This window comes from Garra rufa, chromosome 19 (assembly GCF_049309525.1).
Source record: "Garra rufa chromosome 19, GarRuf1.0, whole genome shotgun sequence".
In the NCBI taxonomy this organism is placed as follows: Eukaryota; Metazoa; Chordata; class Actinopteri; order Cypriniformes; family Cyprinidae; genus Garra; species Garra rufa.
The window spans coordinates 37,956-56,027 of NC_133379.1; positions in this window are offsets into that span (position 1 = coordinate 37,956).

Sequence of the window (18,072 nt, forward strand, 5' to 3'; positions counted from 1 at the left end):
GGTTTCGAATATCGACACGAAATCCATAACTTTTTGTCAGCATGGTCTGAAGATGATCCGAGTCAAATTTGGTGAAAATCCGACTAACGGTCTCGGAGGAGTTCGAAAAAGTAGGTTTTCTACATTCATCAAAATGGCGAACAGGAAGTTAGGCCAATTTTGGCATAATTGGTATCAATGTTCTCGGCCTAACCCAAGGAATATTTTGAGATCACTTTTATTACAATAAGCCATTTTTTTCAGAAGTTATTAGCATTTTTCGAAATTTCGTTATAACTTTTGACCACAAGGTGGCGCTGGCCCCAAAATTCGTATGTACATTCAGGGCATGATGCCGAACATTTTTGTAATTATTGTCGAAACGATACGTTAATCCGTTCTCAAGATACAGCATTTTAAAGCTAAATTCAAAATGGCCGACACCCAAAATGGCTGACATGGGAAAATTGGATATGGTTCGACTCGGCATGCTCTTCCGAATCTAACGGGATGAGTTTTGATATTTTTGGCCAAAGCACTAAGAAGTTATTAGCAAAAATAGGCAACTTTCATATCTCCTGACCACTAGGTGGCACTGTGACGAAACACTGCAGGTAGCCTCACGTCATGCTTGTTATAACACTCACCAAGTTCAGTCTCAATATTCCAAAGCGTTGCAGAGATATGGCCTCACTTCCATTTTTGAACGCTTTTCGTAGAATTAATTAACGCGTTATTCGAGAACGGTTTGTCCAATCAACTTGAATTCCATAACTTTTTGCCTGCATGGTCTGAAGATGATCTGAGCCAATTTTGGTGAAAATCAGACAAACCGTCTAGGACGAGTTCGAAAAAGTAGGTTTTACAAACAATAAATTATAGAAAAAAAACTAAACCTTACGATTTTTGAAATTTGGTGTTCATTCGACTCGGCATGACCCAAGGATTCTGAGAAAAAATACTTTAGATTTTATGGCTTATGGTTCAAACGTTATCAGCAAAAAGAAAGTGAAACTTTGGAGAAGTGGTGGCGCTAGAGAGTTTGAGTTAGAGATTCCAAATTGGCTATGCTGACATTTCAGACTGTCCTCTAACAGTATGCAAATTTATACAACTTTCCCGCCATCGGTTCTATGGGTTGCCATAGACTTGCGGCGGAAGAAGAATAATAATAATAATAAGAATTCTAACGGATACAATAGGTGCCTACGCACCTTCGGTGCTTGGCCCCTAAATATAGCTGCAAGCAGCAATTACGGGGCCAAGCACTCAAAGCGGAAACTGAGGAGCTAAGGATGGCAGGAACAGCAGACCAACTGCAACAATAAGTAAAAAGAAGCCATTTTAGGATGATTTAGTCAAAACGACAGAAAAGTGATGTAGAACGCCTACTGATATGATTTAATGGCTTATTAGGTTTGACCAACAGGTGGCGCTGTTATCAAATCGATGTGGTGTGTTTAGTGTGAGATGACATACGTTCACACAAAGTTTGGTGTCATTATGTCAAAGTTTTCCAAAGATATAGCCTTAGAGTCATTTTCACATCAAGCCTAAAATTTATAGAGGCGCTGTACGAAAACGGTTTCAACTATCAACATGAAATCCATAACTTTTTGTCAGCACAGTCTGATGATGATCTGACTCGATTTTGGTGACAATCGGACAAACGGTCTAGGACTAGTTCGAAAAAGTAGGTTTTCAACATAAATCAAAATGGCGGACAGGGAGTTTGGCCAACTGTTGCATAATTGGTATCTATGTTGTCGGCATGACCCAAGGAATATTTTGAGACCAGTTTCATTACAATAGGCTAATGCTATCTACAGTTATTAGCATTTTTGTTCATTTTAAAACTAATGGTTAATGAATGCTTCATTACACTTGACCAATAGGTGGCGCTGCTACCAAATTGATGTGGTGTCATCAGTGTGAGGTGATAATGTCACATACCAAATTTGGTGCAAATATCTCAAAGCTTTGCAGAGATACAGCTTCTGATGCGCTTTGGCATCTTACCTGCAAATTCATTGATGCGTTAAATGAAAACGGTTTTGAATATCGACACGAAATCCATAACTTTTCGTCAGCATGGTCTGAAGATGATCCGAGTCAAATTTGGTGAAAATCCGACTAACGGTCTAGGAGGAGTTCGAAAAAGTAGGTTTTCCACATTCATTAAAGTGGCGAACAGGAAGTTAGGCCAATTTTGGCATAATTGGTGTCAATGTTCTCGGCCTGACCCAAGGAATATTTTGAGATCACTTTTATTACAATAAGCCATATTTTTCAGAAGTTATTAGCATTTTTTGAAATGTCATTATAACTTTTGACCACAAGGTGGCGCTGATCCCAAATTTCGTACGTACATTCAGGGCATGGTGCCGAACATTTTTGTAATTATTGTCGAAACGATACGTTAATCCGTTCTCAAGATACAGCATTTTAAAGCCAAATTCAAAATGGCCGACACCCAAAATGGCTGACATGGGAAAATTGGATATGGGTCGACTCGGCATGCTCCTCCGAATCTAACAAGACCAGTTTTGAGATTTTTGGTCAAACCACTGAGAAGTTATAAGCAAAAATAGCCATTTTTCATATCTCCTGACCACTAGGTGGCACTGTGACGAAACACTGCAGGTAGCCTCAGGTCATGCTTGTTATAACACACACCAAGTTTGGTCTCAATATTCCAAAGCGTTCCGGAGATATTGCCTCACTTCCATTTTTGAACGCTTTTTGTAGAATTAATTAGCGCGTTATTCGAGAACAGTTAGTCCAATCAACTTGAATTCCATAACTTTTTGCCTGCATGGTCTGAAGATGATCTGAGCCAATTTTGGTGAAAATCAGACAAACCGTCTAGGACGAGTTCGAAAAAGTAGGTTTTATAAACAAAAAATTATAGAAAAAAAACTAAACCTTAGGATTTTTGAAATTTGGTGTTCATTCGACTCGGCATGACCCAAGGATTCAGGGAAAATTGGAATTCTGATTTTATGGCTTACGGTTCAAAAGTTATTAGCAAAAAGAAAGTGAAAGTTTGGACAAGTGGTGGCGCTAGAGAGTTTGAGTTAGAGACTCCAAACTTGCTATGGTTAATGATGAGTTGGCCCTCTATCAGTGTGCCAAATTATACAACTTTCCCGCAAGCGGTTCTATGGGCTGCCATAGACTTGCGGCGGAAGAATAATAATAATAAATATAGCTGCAAGCAGCAATTACGGGGCCAAGCACTCAAAGCGGAAAACGAGGAGCAAGGGATGACAGGAACAGCAGACCAACTGCAACAATAAGGAAAAGGAAGCAATTTTAAGAGGATTTTAGTGAAAATTACAGAACAATTATGTAGAACGCCTACTGATATGATTTCATGCTTATTACCTTTGACCAACAGGTGGCGCTGTTAATAGATCGATGTGGTGTGTTTAGTATGAGGTGACAAATGTACACACAAAGTTTGGTGTCATTATGTCAAAGTTTTCCAAAGATAAAGCCTCAGAGCCATTTTCACATCAAGCCTAAAATTTGTAGAGGAGCTGTACGAAAACGGTTTCATCTATCAACATGAAATCCATAACTTTTTGTCAGCACAGTCTGAAGATGATCTGACTCGATTTTGGTGAAAATCGAACGAACGGTCTAGGATTAGTTCGAAAAAGTAGGTTTTCAACATAGATCAAAATGGCGGACAGGAAGTTTGGCCAACTGTGGCATAATTGGTATCTATGTTGTCGGCATGACCCAAGGAATATTTTGAGACCAGTTTTATTACAATAGGCTAATGCTATCTACAGTTATTAGCATTTTTGTTCTTTTTACAACTAATGGTTAATGAATGCTTCATTACTCTTGACCAATAGGTGGCGCTGTTACCAAATTAATGTGCTGTAATCAGTGTGAGGTGGTAATGCCACATACCAAATTTGGTGCAAATATCTCAAATCTTTGCAGAGATACAGCTTCCGATACGCTTTGGCATCTTACCTGCAAATTCGTTGATGCGTTAAATGAAAACGGTTTCGAATATCGACACGAAATCCATAACTTTTTGTCAGCATGGTCTGAAGATGATCCGAGTCAAATTTGGTGAAAATCCGACTAACGGTCTAGGAGGAGTTCGAAAAAGTAGGTTTTCTACATTCATCAAAATGGCGAACAGGAAGTTAGGCCAATTTTGGCATAATGGGTATCAATGTTCTCGGTCTGACCCAAGGAATATTTTGAGATCACTTTTATTACAATAAGCCATTTTTTTCAGAAGTTATTAGCATTTCTAGAAATTTCGTTATAACTTTTGACCACAAGGTGGCACTGGCCCCAAAATTGGTATGTACATTCAGGGCATGGTGCCGAACATTTTTGTAATTATTGTCGAAACGATACGTTAATCCGTTCTCAAGATACAGCATTTTAAAGCTAAATTCAAAATGGCCGACACCCAAAATGGCTGACTTGGGAAAATTGGATATGGTTCGACTCGGCATGCTCCTCCGAATCTAACAGAATGAGTTTCGAGATTTTTGGCCAAATCACTGAGAAGTTATAAGCAAAAATAGCCATTTTTCATATCTCCTGACCACTAGGTGGCACTGTGACGAAACACTGCAGGACGCCTCAGATCATGCTTGTTATAACACACACCAAGTTTGGTCTCAATACGACAAACCGTTGCGGAGATATGGCCTTACATCCATTTTTGCGCGCTTTTCGTAGAATTAAATAGCGCGTTATTCGAGAACGGTTTGTCCAATCAACTTGAATTCCATAACTTTTTGCCTGCATGGTCTGTAGATGATCTGAGCCAATTTTGGTGAAAATCAGACAAACCGTCTAGGACGAGTTCGAAAAAGTAGGTTTTATAAACAAAAAATTATAGAAAAAAAACTAATCCTTACGATTTTTTAAATTTGGTGTTCATTCGACTCGGCATGACCCAAGGATTCAGGGAAAATTGGAATTTTGATTTTGTGGCTTACGGTTCAAAAGTTATTAGCAAAAAGAAAGTGAAAGTTTGGACAAATGGTGGCGCTAGAGAGTTTGAGTTAGAGACTCCAAACTTGCTATGGTTAATGTTGGGACGGTCCTCTATCAGTGTGCCAAATTATACAACTTTCCCGCAAGCGGTTCTATGGGCTGCCATAGACTTGCGGCGGAAGAATAATAATAATAATAATAATAAGAATTCTAACGAAAACAATAGGTGCCTTCGCACCTTCGGTGCTTGGCCCCTAAATATAGCTGCAAGCAGCAATTACGGGGCCAAGCACTCAAAGCGGAAAATGAGGAGCTAACGATGGCAGGAACAACCGACCAACTGCAACAATAACAAAAAGGAAGCAATTTTAAGAGGATTTTAGTGAAAATTACAGAAAAATGGTGTAGAACGCATACTGATTTGATTTAATGCTTATTACGTTTGACCAACAGGTGGCGCTGTTCTCAAATCCATGTGGTGTGTTTAGTGTGAGGTGACAAACGTGCACACAAAGTTTGGTGTCATTATGTCAAAATTTTCCAAAGATATAGCCTTAGAGTCATTTTCACATCAAGCCTTAAATTTAGAGAGGCGCTATACGAAAACGGTTTCATCTATCATCATGAAATTCATAACTTTTTGTCAGCACAGTCTGAAGGTGATCTGACTCAATTTTGGTGAGAATCGGACGAACGGTCTAGGACTAGTTCTAAAAAGTAGGTTTTCAACTTAAATCATAATGGCGGACAGGAAAATTGGCCAACTGTGGCATAAATGGTATCTGTGTTTTCGGCATGACCCAAGGAATATTTTGAGACGAGTTTCATTACAATAGGCTAATGCTATCTACAGTTATTAGCATTTTTGATCATTTTAAAACTAATGGTTAATGAATGGTTCATTACTGTTGACCAATAGGTGGCGCTGCTACCAAATTGATGTGGTGTCATCAGTGTGAGGTGTTAATGCCACATACCAAATTTGGAGCAAATATCTCAAAGCTTTGCAGAGATACAGCTTCCGATGCGCTTTGGCATCTTACCTGCAAATTCGTTGATGCGTTAAATGAAAACGGTTTCGAATATCGACACGAAATCCATAACTTTTTGTCAGCATGGTCTGAAGATGATCCGATTCAAATTTGGTGAAAATCCGACTAACGGTCTAGGAGGAGTTCGAAAAAGTAGGTTTTCTACATTATTCAAAATGGCGAACAGGAAGTTAGGCCAATTTTGGCATAATTGGTATCAATGTTCTCGGCCTTACCCAAGGAATATTTTGAGATCACGTTTATTACAATAAGCCATTTTTTACAGAAGTTATTAGCATTTTTCGAAATTTCGTTATAACTTTTGACCACAAGGTGGCGCTGGCCCCAAAATTCGTATGTACATTCAGGGCATGATGCCGAACATTTTTGTAATTATTGTCGAAACGATACGTTAATCCGTTCTCAAGATGCAGCATTTTAAAGCTAAATTCAAAATGGCCGACACCCAAAATGGCTGACATGGGAAAATTGGATATGGTTCGACTCGGCATGCTCTTCCGAATCTAACGGGATGAGTTTTGATATTTTTGGCCAAAGCACTAAGAAGTTATTAGCAAAAATAGGCAACTTTCATATCTCCTGACCACTAGGTGGCACTGTGACGAAACACTGCAGGTAGCCTCACGTCATGCTTGTTATAACACTCACCAAGTTCAGTCTCAATATTCCAAAGCGTTGCAGAGATATGGCCTCACTTCCATTTTTGAACGCTTTTCGTAGAATTAATTAACGCGTTATTCGAGAACGGTTTGTCCAATCAACTTGAATTCCATAACTTTTTGCCTGCATGGTCTGAAGATGATCTGAGCCAATTTTGGTGAAAATCAGACAAACCGTCTAGGACGAGTTCGAAAAAGTAGGTTTTACAAACAATAAATTATAGAAAAAAAACTAAACCTTACGATTTTTGAAATTTGGTGTTCATTCGACTCGGCATGACCCAAGGATTCTGAGAAAAAATACTTTAGATTTTATGGCTTATGGTTCAAACGTTATCAGCAAAAAGAAAGTGAAACTTTGGAGAAGTGGTGGCGCTAGAGAGTTTGAGTTAGAGATTCCAAATTGGCTATGCTGACATTTCAGACTGTCCTCTAACAGTATGCAAATTTATACAACTTTCCCGCCATCGGTTCTATGGGTTGCCATAGACTTGCGGCGGAAGAAGAATAATAATAATAATAAGAATTCTAACGGATACAATAGGTGCCTACGCACCTTCGGTGCTTGGCCCCTAATAATAAGAATTCTAACGGATACAATAGGTGCCTTCGCACCTTCGGTGCTTGGCCCCTAATAATAGGAAGAATTCTAACGAAAACAATAGGTGCCTCCGCACCTTCGGTGCTTGGCCCCTAAATATAGCTGCAAGCAGCAATTACGGGGCCAAGCACTCAAAGCGGAAAATGAGTAGCTAAGGATGGCAGGAACAGCAGACCAACTGCAACAATAAGTAAAAGAAAGCAATTTTAAGATGACTTTAGTCAAAACGACAGAAAAATGATGTAGAACGCTTACTGATATGATTTAATGGCTTATTACCTTTGACCAACAGGTGGCGCTGTTAATAGATTGATGTGGTGTGTTTAGTGTGAGGTGACAAACGTGCACACAAAGTTTGGTGTCATTATGTCAAAGTTTTCCAAAGATATAGCCTTAGAGTCATTTTCACATCAAGCCTAAAATTTATAGAGGCACTGCACGAAAACGGTTTCATCTATCAACATGAAATCCATAACTTTTTGTCAGCACAGTCTGAAGATGATCTGACTCGATTTTGGTGAAAATCGGACGAACGGTCTAGGACTAGTTCGAAAAAGTAGGTTTTCAACATAAATCAAAATGGCGGAAAGGGAGTTTGGCCAACTGTTGCATAATTGGTATCTATGTTGTCGGCATGATCCAAGGAATATTTTGAGACCAGTTTCATTACAATAGGCTAATGCTATCTACAGTTATTAGCATTTTTGTTCATTTTAAAACTAATAGTTAATGAATGCTTCATTACTCTTGACCAATAGGTGGCGCTGCTACCAAATTGATGTGGTGTCATCAGTGTTGGGTGTTAATGCCACATACCAAATTTGGTGCAAATATCTCAAAGCTTTGCAGAGATACAGCTTCCGATGCGCTTTGGCATCTTACCTGCAAATTCGTTGATGCGTTAAATGAAAACGGTTTCGAATATCGACACGAAATCCATAACTTTTTGTCAGCATGGTCTGAAGATGATCCGAGTCAAATTTGGTGAAAATCCGACTAACGGTCTAGGAGGAGTTCGAAAAAGTAGGTTTTCTACATTCATCAAAATGGCGAACAGGAAGTTAAGCCAATTTTGGCATAATTGGTATCAATGTTCTCGGCCTGACCCAAGGAATATTTTGAGATCACGTTTATTACAATAAGCCATTTTTTTCAAAAGTTATTAGCATTTTTCGAAATTTCGTTATAACTTTTGACCACAAGGTGGCGCTGGCCCCAAAATTGGTATGTACATTCAGGGCATGGTGCCGAACATTTTTGTAATTATTGTCAAAACGATACGTCAATCCGTTCTCAAGATACAGCATTTTAAAGCTAAATTCAAAATGGCCGACACCCAAAATGGCTGACATGGGAAAATTGGATATGGTTCGACTCGGCATGCTCCTCCGAATCTAACAAGACCAGTTTTGAGATTTTTGGTCAAACCACTGAGAAGTTATAAGCAAAAATAGCCATTTTTCATATCTCCTGACCACTAGGTGGCACTGTGACGAAACACTGCAGGTAGCCTCAGGTCATGCTTGTTATTACACACACCAAGTTTGGTCTCAATACTCTAAAGCGTTGCGGAGATATGGCCTCACATCCGTTTTTGCGCACTTTTCGTAGAATTAATTAGCGCGTTATTCGAGAACGGTTTGTCCAATCAACTTGAATTCCATAACTTTTTGCCTGCATGGTCTGAAGTTGATCTGAGCCAATTTTGGTGAAAATCAGACAAACCGTCTAGGACGAGTTCGAAAAAGTAGGTTTTATAAACAAAAAATTATAGAAAAAAAACTAAACCTTAGGATTTTTGAAATTTGGTGTTCATTCGACTCGGCATGACCCAAAGATTCAGGGAAAATTGGAATTTTGATTTTGTGGCTTACGGTTCAAAAGTTATTAGCAAAAAGAAAGTGAAAGTTTGGACAAGTGGTGGCGCTAGAGAGTTTGAGTTAGAGACTCCAAACTTGCTATGGTTAATGTTGGGATGGTCCTCTATCAGTGTGCCAAATTATACAACTTTCCCGCAAGCGGTTCTATGGGCTGCCATAGACTTGCGGCGGAAGAGGAAGAATAATAAATATAGCTGCAAGCAGCAATTACGGGGCCAAGCACTCAAAGCGGAAAATGAGGAGCTAAGGATGGCAGGAACAGCAGACCAACTGCAACAATAACGAAAAAGAAGCAATTTTAAGAGGATTTTAGTGAAAATTACAGAAAAATGGTGTAGAACGCCTACTGATATGATTTAATGCTTATTACGTTTGACCAACAGGTGGCGCTGTTCTCAAATCCATGTGGTGTGTTTAGTGTGAGGTGACAAACGTGCACACAAAGTTTGGTGTCATTATGTCAAAATTTTCCAAAGATATAGCCTTAGAGTCATTTTCACATCAAGCCTAAAATTTATAGAGGCACTATACGAAAACGGTTTCATCTATCATCATGAAATCCATAACTTTTTATCAGCACAGTCTGAAGATGATCTGACTCGATTTTGGTGAAAATCGGACAAACGGTCTAGGACTAGTTCGAAAAAGTAGGTTTTCAACATAAATCAAAATGGCGGACAGGGAGTTTGGCCAATTGTGGCATAATGGGTATCTATGTTGTCAGCTGGACCCAAGGAATATTTTGAGACCAGTTTCATTACAATAGGCTGATGCTATCTACAGTTATTAGCATTTTCGTTCATTTTAAAACTAATGGTTAATGAATGCTTCATTACTCTTGACCAATAGGTGGCGCTGCTACCAAATTGATGTGGTGTAATCAGTGTGAGGTGGTAATGCCACATACCAAATTTGGTGCAAATATCTCAAAGCTTTGCAGAGATACAGCTTCTGATGCGCTTTGGCATCTTACCTGCAAATTCGTTGATGCGTTAAATGAAAACGGTTTCGAATATCGACACGAAATCCATAACTTTTTGTCAGCATGGTCTGAAGATGATCCGAGTCAAATTTGGTGAAAATCCGACTAACGGTCTAGGAGGAGTTCGAAAAAGTAGGTTTTCTACATTCATCAAAATGGCGAACAGGAAGTTAGGCCAATTTTGACATAATTGGTATCAATGTTCTCGGCCTGACCCAAGGAATATTTTGAGATCACTTTTATTACAATAAGCCATTTTTTTCAGAAGTTATTAGCATTTTTCGAAATTTCGTTATAACTTTTGACCACAAGGTGGCGCTGGCCCCAAAATTGGTATGTACATTCAGGGCATGGTGCCGAACATTTTTGTAATTATTGTCGAAACGATACGTTAATCCGTTCTCAAGATACAGCATTTTAAAGCTAAATTCAAAATGGCCGACACCCAAAATGGCTGACATGGGAAAATTGGACATGGGTCGACTCGGCATGCTCCTCCGAATCTAACAAGACTAGTTTTGAGATTTTTGGTCAAACCACTGAGAAGTTATAAGCAAAAATAGCCATTTTTCATATCTCCTGACCACTAGGTGGCACTGTGACGAAACACTGCAGGTAGCCTCAGGTCATTCTTGTTATAACACACACCAAGTTTGGTCTCAATACTCCAAAGCGTTGCGGAGATATGGCCTCACTTCCATTTTTGAACACTTTTCGTAGAATTAATTAGCGCGTTATTCGAGAACGGTTTGTCCAATCAACTTGAATTCCATAACTTTTTGCCGCCATGGTCTGAAGATGATCTGAGCCAATTTTGGTGTAAATCAGACAAACCGTCTAGGACGAGTTCGAAAAAGTAGGTTTTACAAACAAAAAATTATATAAAAAAAACTAAACCTTACGACTTTTGAAATTTCGTGTTCTTTCGACTCGGCTTGACCCAAGGATTCAGGGAAAATTGGAATTTTGATTTTATGGCTTACGGTTCAAAAGTTATTAACAAAAAGAAAGTGAAAGTTTGGACAAGTGGTGGCGCTAGAGAGTTTGAGTTAGAGACTCCAAACTTGCTATGGTTAATGTTGAGTCGGCCCTCTATCAGTGTTCCAAATTATACAACTTTCCCGCAAGCGGTTCTATGGGCTGCCATAGACTTGCGGCGGAAGAATAATAATAATAATAATAATAATAATAATAATAATAAGAATTCTAACGGATACAATAGGTGCCTTCGCACCTTCGGTGCTTGGCCCCTAATAACGCCAACGGATACAATAGGTGCCATCGCACCTTTCGGTGCTTGGCCCCTAAATATAGCTGCAAGCAGCAATTACGGGGCCAAGCACTCAAAGCGGAAAATGAGGAGCTAAGGATGGCAGGAACAGCAGACCAACTGCAACAATAAGGAAAAGGAAGCAATTTTATGATGATTTTGGTCAAAAATACAGAAAAAAATTATGTACAATGTCTACTGATATGATTTAATGGCTTATTACGTTTGACCAACTGGTGGCGCTGTTCTCAAATCCATGTGGTGTGTTTATTGTGAGGTGACAAACGTACACACAAAGTTTGGTGTCGTTATGTCAAAGCTTTGCAGAGATAAAGCCTCAGAGACATTTTTTCATCAAGTCTAAAATTTGTAGAGGCGTTGTACGAAAACGGTTTCATCTATCGACATGAAATCCATAACTTTTTGTCAGCACAGTCTGAAGATGATCTGACTCGATTTTGGTGAAAATCGGACGAACGGTCTAGGACTAGTTCGAAAAAGTAGGTTTTCAACATAAATCAAAATGGCGGACAGGAAGTTTGGTCAACTGTGGCCTAATTGGTATCTATGTTGTCGGCATGACCCAAAGAATATTTCAAGACCAGGTTCATTAAAATAGGTTAATGCTATCTACAGTTATTAGCATTTTTGATCATTTTAAAACTAATAGTTAATGAATGCTTCATTACTCTTGACCAATAGGTGGCGCTGCTACCAAATTGATGTGGTGTAATCAGTGTGAGGTGGTAATGCCACATACCAAATTTGGTGCAAATATCTCAAAGCTTTGCAGAGATACAGCTTCCGATGCGCTTTGGCATCTTACCTGCAAATTCGTTGATGCGTTAAATGAAAACGGTTTCGAATATCGACACGAAATCCATAACTTTTTGTCAGCATGGTCTGAAGATGATCCGAGTCAAATTTGGTGAAAATCCGACTAACGGTCTAGGAGGAGTTCGAAAAAGTAGGTTTTCTACATTCATCAAAATGGCGAACAGGAAGTTAGTCCAATTTTGGCATAATTGGTATCAATGTTCTCGGCCTGACCCAAGGAATATTTTGAGATCACTTTTATTACAATAAGCCATTTTTTTCAGAAGTTATTAGCATTTTTCGAAATTTCGTTATAACTTTTGACCACAAGGTGGCGCTGGCCCCAAAGTTTGTAAGTACATTCAGGGCATGGTGCCGAACATTTTTGTAATTATTGTCGAAACGATACGTTAATCCGTTCTCAAGATACAGCATTTTAAAGCTAAATTCAAAATGGCCGACACCCAAAATGGCTGACATGGGAAAATTGGATATGGTTCGACTCGGCATGCTCCTCCGAATCTACCAAGACCAGTTTTGAGATTTTTGGTCAAACCACTGAGAAGTTATAAGCAAAAATAGCCATTTTTCATATCTCCTGACCACTAGGTGGCACTGTGACGAAACACTGTAGGTATCCTCAGGTAATGCTTGTTATAACTCACACCAAGTTTGGTCTCAATACGACAAACCGTTGCCGAGATATGGCCTCACATCCATTTTTGAGCGCTTTTCGTAGAATTCGTTTGCATGTTATTCAAAAACAATTTGTCCAATCAACTTGAATTCCATAACTTTTTGCCAACATGGTCTGAATATGATCTGAGCCAATTTTGGTGAAAATCAGACAAACCGTCTAGGACGAGATCGAAAAAGTAGGTTTTACAAACAAAAAATTATATAAAAAAAACTAAACCTTACGATTTTTGAAATTTGGTGTTCATTCGACTCGGCATGACCCAAGGATTCAGAGAAAATTGGAATTTTGATTTTATGGCTTACGGTTCAAAAGTTATCAGCCAAAATAAAGTGAAAGTTTGGACAAGTGGTGGCGCTAGAGAGTTTGAGTTAGAGACTCCAAACTTGCTATGGTTAAAGTTGAGACTGTCCTCTATTAGTGTGCCAAATTATACAACTTTCCCGCAAGCGGTTCTATGGGCTGCCATAGACTTGCGGCGGAAGAATAATAATAATAAATATAGCTGCAAGCAGCAATTACGGGGCCAAGCACTCAAAGCGGAAAATGAGGAGCTAAGGATGGCAGGAACAGCAGACCAACTGCAACAATAAGTAAAAAGAAGCCATTTTAGGATGATTTTAGTCAAAACGACAGAAAAGTGATGTAGAACGCCTACTGATATGATTTAATGGCTTTTTACCTTTGACCAACAGGTGGCGCTGTTATCAAATCGATGCAGTGTTTTTAGTGCGAGGTGACAAACGTACACACAAAGTTTGGTGTCATTATGTCAAAGTTTCCCAAAGATATAGCCTTAGAGTCAGTTTCACATCAAGCCTAAAATTCATAGAGGCGCTGTACGAAAACGGATTCATCTATCAACATGAAATCCATAACTTTTTGTCAGCACTGTCTGAAGATGATCTGACTCGATTTTGGTTAAAATCGGACAAACGGTCTAGGACTAGTTCGAAAAAGTAGGTTTTCAACATAAATCAAAATGGCGGACAGGGAGTTTGGCCAACTGTTGCATAATTGGTTTCTATGTTGTCGGCATGACCCAAGGAATATTTTGAGACCAGTTTCATTACAATAGGCTCATGCTATCTACAGTTATTAGCATTTTTGTTCATTTTAAAACTAATAGTTAATGAATGCTTCATTACTCTTGACCAATAGGTGGCGCTGCTACCAAATTTTTGTGGTGTAATCAGTGTGAGGTGGTAATGTCACATACCAAATTTGGTGCAAATATCTCAAAGCTTTGCAGAGATACAGCTTCCGATGCGCTTTGGCATCTTACCTGCATATTCGTTGATGCGTTAAATGAAAACGGTTTCGAATATCGACACGAAATCCATAACTTTTTGTCAGCATGGTCTGAAGATGATCCGAGTCAAATTTGGTGAAAATCCGACTAACGGTCTAGGAGGAGTTCGAAAAAGTAGGTTTTCTACATTCATCAAAATGGCGAACAGGAAGTTAGGCCAATTTTGGCATAATGGGTATCCCTGTTCTCGGTCTGACCCAAGGAATATTTTGAGATCACTTTTATTACAATAAGCCATTATTTTCAGAAGTTATTAGCATTTTTCGAAATTTCCTTATAACTTTTGACCACAAGGTGGCGCTGGCCCCAAAATTGGTATGTACATTCAGGGCATGGTGCTGAACATTTTTGTAATTATTGTCGAAACGATACGTTAATCTGTTCTCAAGATACAGCATTTTAAAGCTAAATTCAAAATGGCCGACACCCAAAATGGCTGATCTGGGAAAATTGGATATGGTTCGACTCGGCATGCTCCTCCGAATCTAACGGGATGAGTTTCGAGATTTTTGGCCAAATCACCGAGGAGTTATAAGCAAAAATAGCCATTTTTCATATCTTCTGACCACTAGGTGGCACTGTGACGAAACACAGCAGGAAGCCTCAGGTCATGCTTGTTATAACACACACCAAGTTTGGACTCAATACTCCAAAGCATTGCCAAGATATGGCCTCACATCCATTTTTGCGTGTTTTTCGTAGAATTAATTAGCGTGTTATTCGAGAACGGTTTGTCCAATCAACTTGAATTCCATAACTTTTTGCCTGCATCGTCTGAAGATGATCTGAGCCAATTTTGGTGAAAATCAGACAAACCGTCTAGGACGAGTTCGAAAAAGTAGGTTTTATAAACAAAAATTTATAGAAAAAAAACTAAACCTTAGGATTTTTGAAATTTGGTGTTCATTCGACTCGGCATGACCCAAGGATTCAGGGAAAATTGGAATTTTGATTTTATGGCTTACGGTTCAAAAGTTATTAGCAAAAAGAAAGTGAAAGTTTGGACAAGTGGTGGCGCTAGAGAGTTTGAGTTAGAGACTCCAAACTTGCTATGGTTAATGTTGAGTCGGCCCTCTATCAGTGTGCCAAATTATACAACTTTCCCGCAAGCGGTTCTATGGGCTGCCATAGACTTGCGGCGGAATAATAATAATAATAAGAATCCTAACGGATACAATAGGTGCCTTCGCACCTTCGGTGCTTGGCCCCTAAATATAGCTGCAAGCAGCAATTACGGGGCCAAGCACTCAAAGCGGAAAATGAGGAGCTAAGGATGGCAGGAACAGCAGACCAACTGCAACAATAAGTAAAGAGAAGCCATTTTAGGATGATTTTAGTCAAAACGACAGAAAAATGATGTAGAACGCCTACTGATATGATTTAATGGCTTATTACCTTTGACCAACAGGTGGCGCTGTTAATAGATCGATGTGGTGTGTTTAGTGTGAGATGACAAACGTTCACACAAAGTTTGGTGTCATTATGTCAAAATTTTCCAAAGATATAGCCTTAGAGTCATTTTCACATCAAGCCTAAAATTTATAGAGGTGCTGTACGAAAACGGTTTCAACTATCAACATGAAATCCATAACTTTTTGTCAGCACAGTCTGAAGATGATCTGACTCGATTTTGGTGAAAATCGGACAAACGGTCTAGGACTAGTTCGAAAAAGTAGGTTTTCAACATAAATCAAAATGGCGGACAGGGAGTTTGGCCAACTGTGGCATAATTGGTATCTATGTTGTCGGCATGACCCAAGGAATATTTTGAGACCAGTTTCATTACAATATGCTAATGCTATCTACAGTTATTAGCATTTTTGTTCATTTTAAAACTAATGGTTAATGAATGCTTCATTACTCTTGACCAATAGGTGGCGCTGCTACCAAATTGATGTGGTGTAATCAGTGTGAGGTGGTAATGCCACATACCAAATTTGGTGCAAATATCTCAAAGCTTTGCAGAGATACAGCTTCTGATGCGCTTTGGCATCTTACCTGCAAATTTGTTGATTCGTTAAAGGAAAACGGTTTCGAATATCGACACGAAATCCATAACTTTTTGTCAGCATGGTCTGAAGATGATCCGAGTCTAATTTGGTGAAAATCCGACTAACGGTCTAGGAGGAGTTCGAAAAAGTAGGTTTTCTACAGTCATTAAAATGGCGAACAGGAAGTTAGGCCAATTTTGGCATAATTGGTGTCAATGTTCTCGGCCTGACCCAAGGAATATTTTGAGATCACTTTCATTACAATAAGCCATTTTTTTCAGAAGTTATTAGCATTTTTCGAAATTCCGTTATAACTTTTGACCACAAGGTGGCGCTGGCCCCAAAATTTTTGTGTACGTTCAGGGCATGGTGCCGACCATTTTTGTAATTATTGTCGAAACGATACGTTAATCCGTTCTCAAGATACAGCATTTTAAAGCTAAATTCAAAATGGCCGACACCCAAAATGGCTGACATGGGAAAATTGGATATGGTTCGACTCGGCATGCTCCTCCGAATCTAACGGGACAAGTTTAGAGATTTTTGGCCAAATCACTGAGAAGTTATAAGCAAAAATAGCCAACTTTCATATCTCCTGACCACTAGGTGGCACTGTGACGAAACACTGCATGTAGCCTCAGGTCATGCTTGTTATAACACACAATAAGTTTGGTCTCAATATTCCAAAGCGTTGCAGAGATATGGCCTCGCTTCCATTTTTGAACGCTTTTCGTAGAATTAATTAGCGCGTTATTCGAGAACGGTTTGTCCAATCAACTTGAATTCCATAACTTTTTGCCTGCATGGTCTGAAGATGATCTGAGCCAATTTTGGTGAAAATCAGACAAACCGTCTAGGACGAGTTCGAAAAAGTAGGTTTTACAAACAATTAATTATAGAAAAAAAACTAAACCTTACGATTTTTGAATTTTGGAGTTCATTCGACTCGGCATGACCCAAGGATTCTGAGAAAAAATACTTTTGATTTCATGGCTTACGGTTCAAACATTATCAGCAAAAAGAAAGTGAAACTTTGGACAAGTGGTGGCGCTAGAGAGTTTGAGTTAGAGACTCCAAATTGGCTATGGTGACATTTCAGACTGTCCTCTATCAGTATGCCAAATTATACAACTTTCCCGCAATCGGTTCTATGGGCTGCCATAGACTTTCGGCGGAAGAAGAATAATAATAATAATAATAATAATAATAAGAATTCTAACGGATACAATAGGTGCCTACGCACCTTCGGTGCTTGGCCCCTAAATATAGCTGCAAGCAGCAATTACGGGGCCAAGCACTCAAAGCGGAAAATGAGGAGCTAAGGATGGCAGGAACAGCAGACCAACTGCAACAATAAGTAAAAAGAAGCCATTTTAGGATGATTTTAGTCAAAACGACAGAAAAATGATGTACAACGCCTACTGATATGATTTAATGGCTTATTAGGTTTGACCAACAGGTGGCGCTGTTATCAAATCGATGTGGTGTGTTTAGTGTGAGATGACAAACGTTCACACAAAGTTTGGTGTCATTATGTCAAAGTTTTCCAAAGATAAAGCCTCAGAGTCATTTTGGCATCAAGCCTAAAATTTGTAGAGGCGCTATGCGGAAACGGTTTCATCTATCATCATGAAATCCATAACTTTTTGTCAGCACAGTCTGAAGATGATCTGACTCGATTTTGGTGAAAATCGGACGAACGGTCTAGGACTAGTTCGAAAAAGTAGGTTTTCAACATAAATCAAAATGGCGGACAGGGAGTTTGGCCAACTGTTGCATAATTGGTATCTATGTTGTCGGCATGACCCAATGAATATTTTGAGACCAGTTTCATTACAATAGGCTAATGCTAT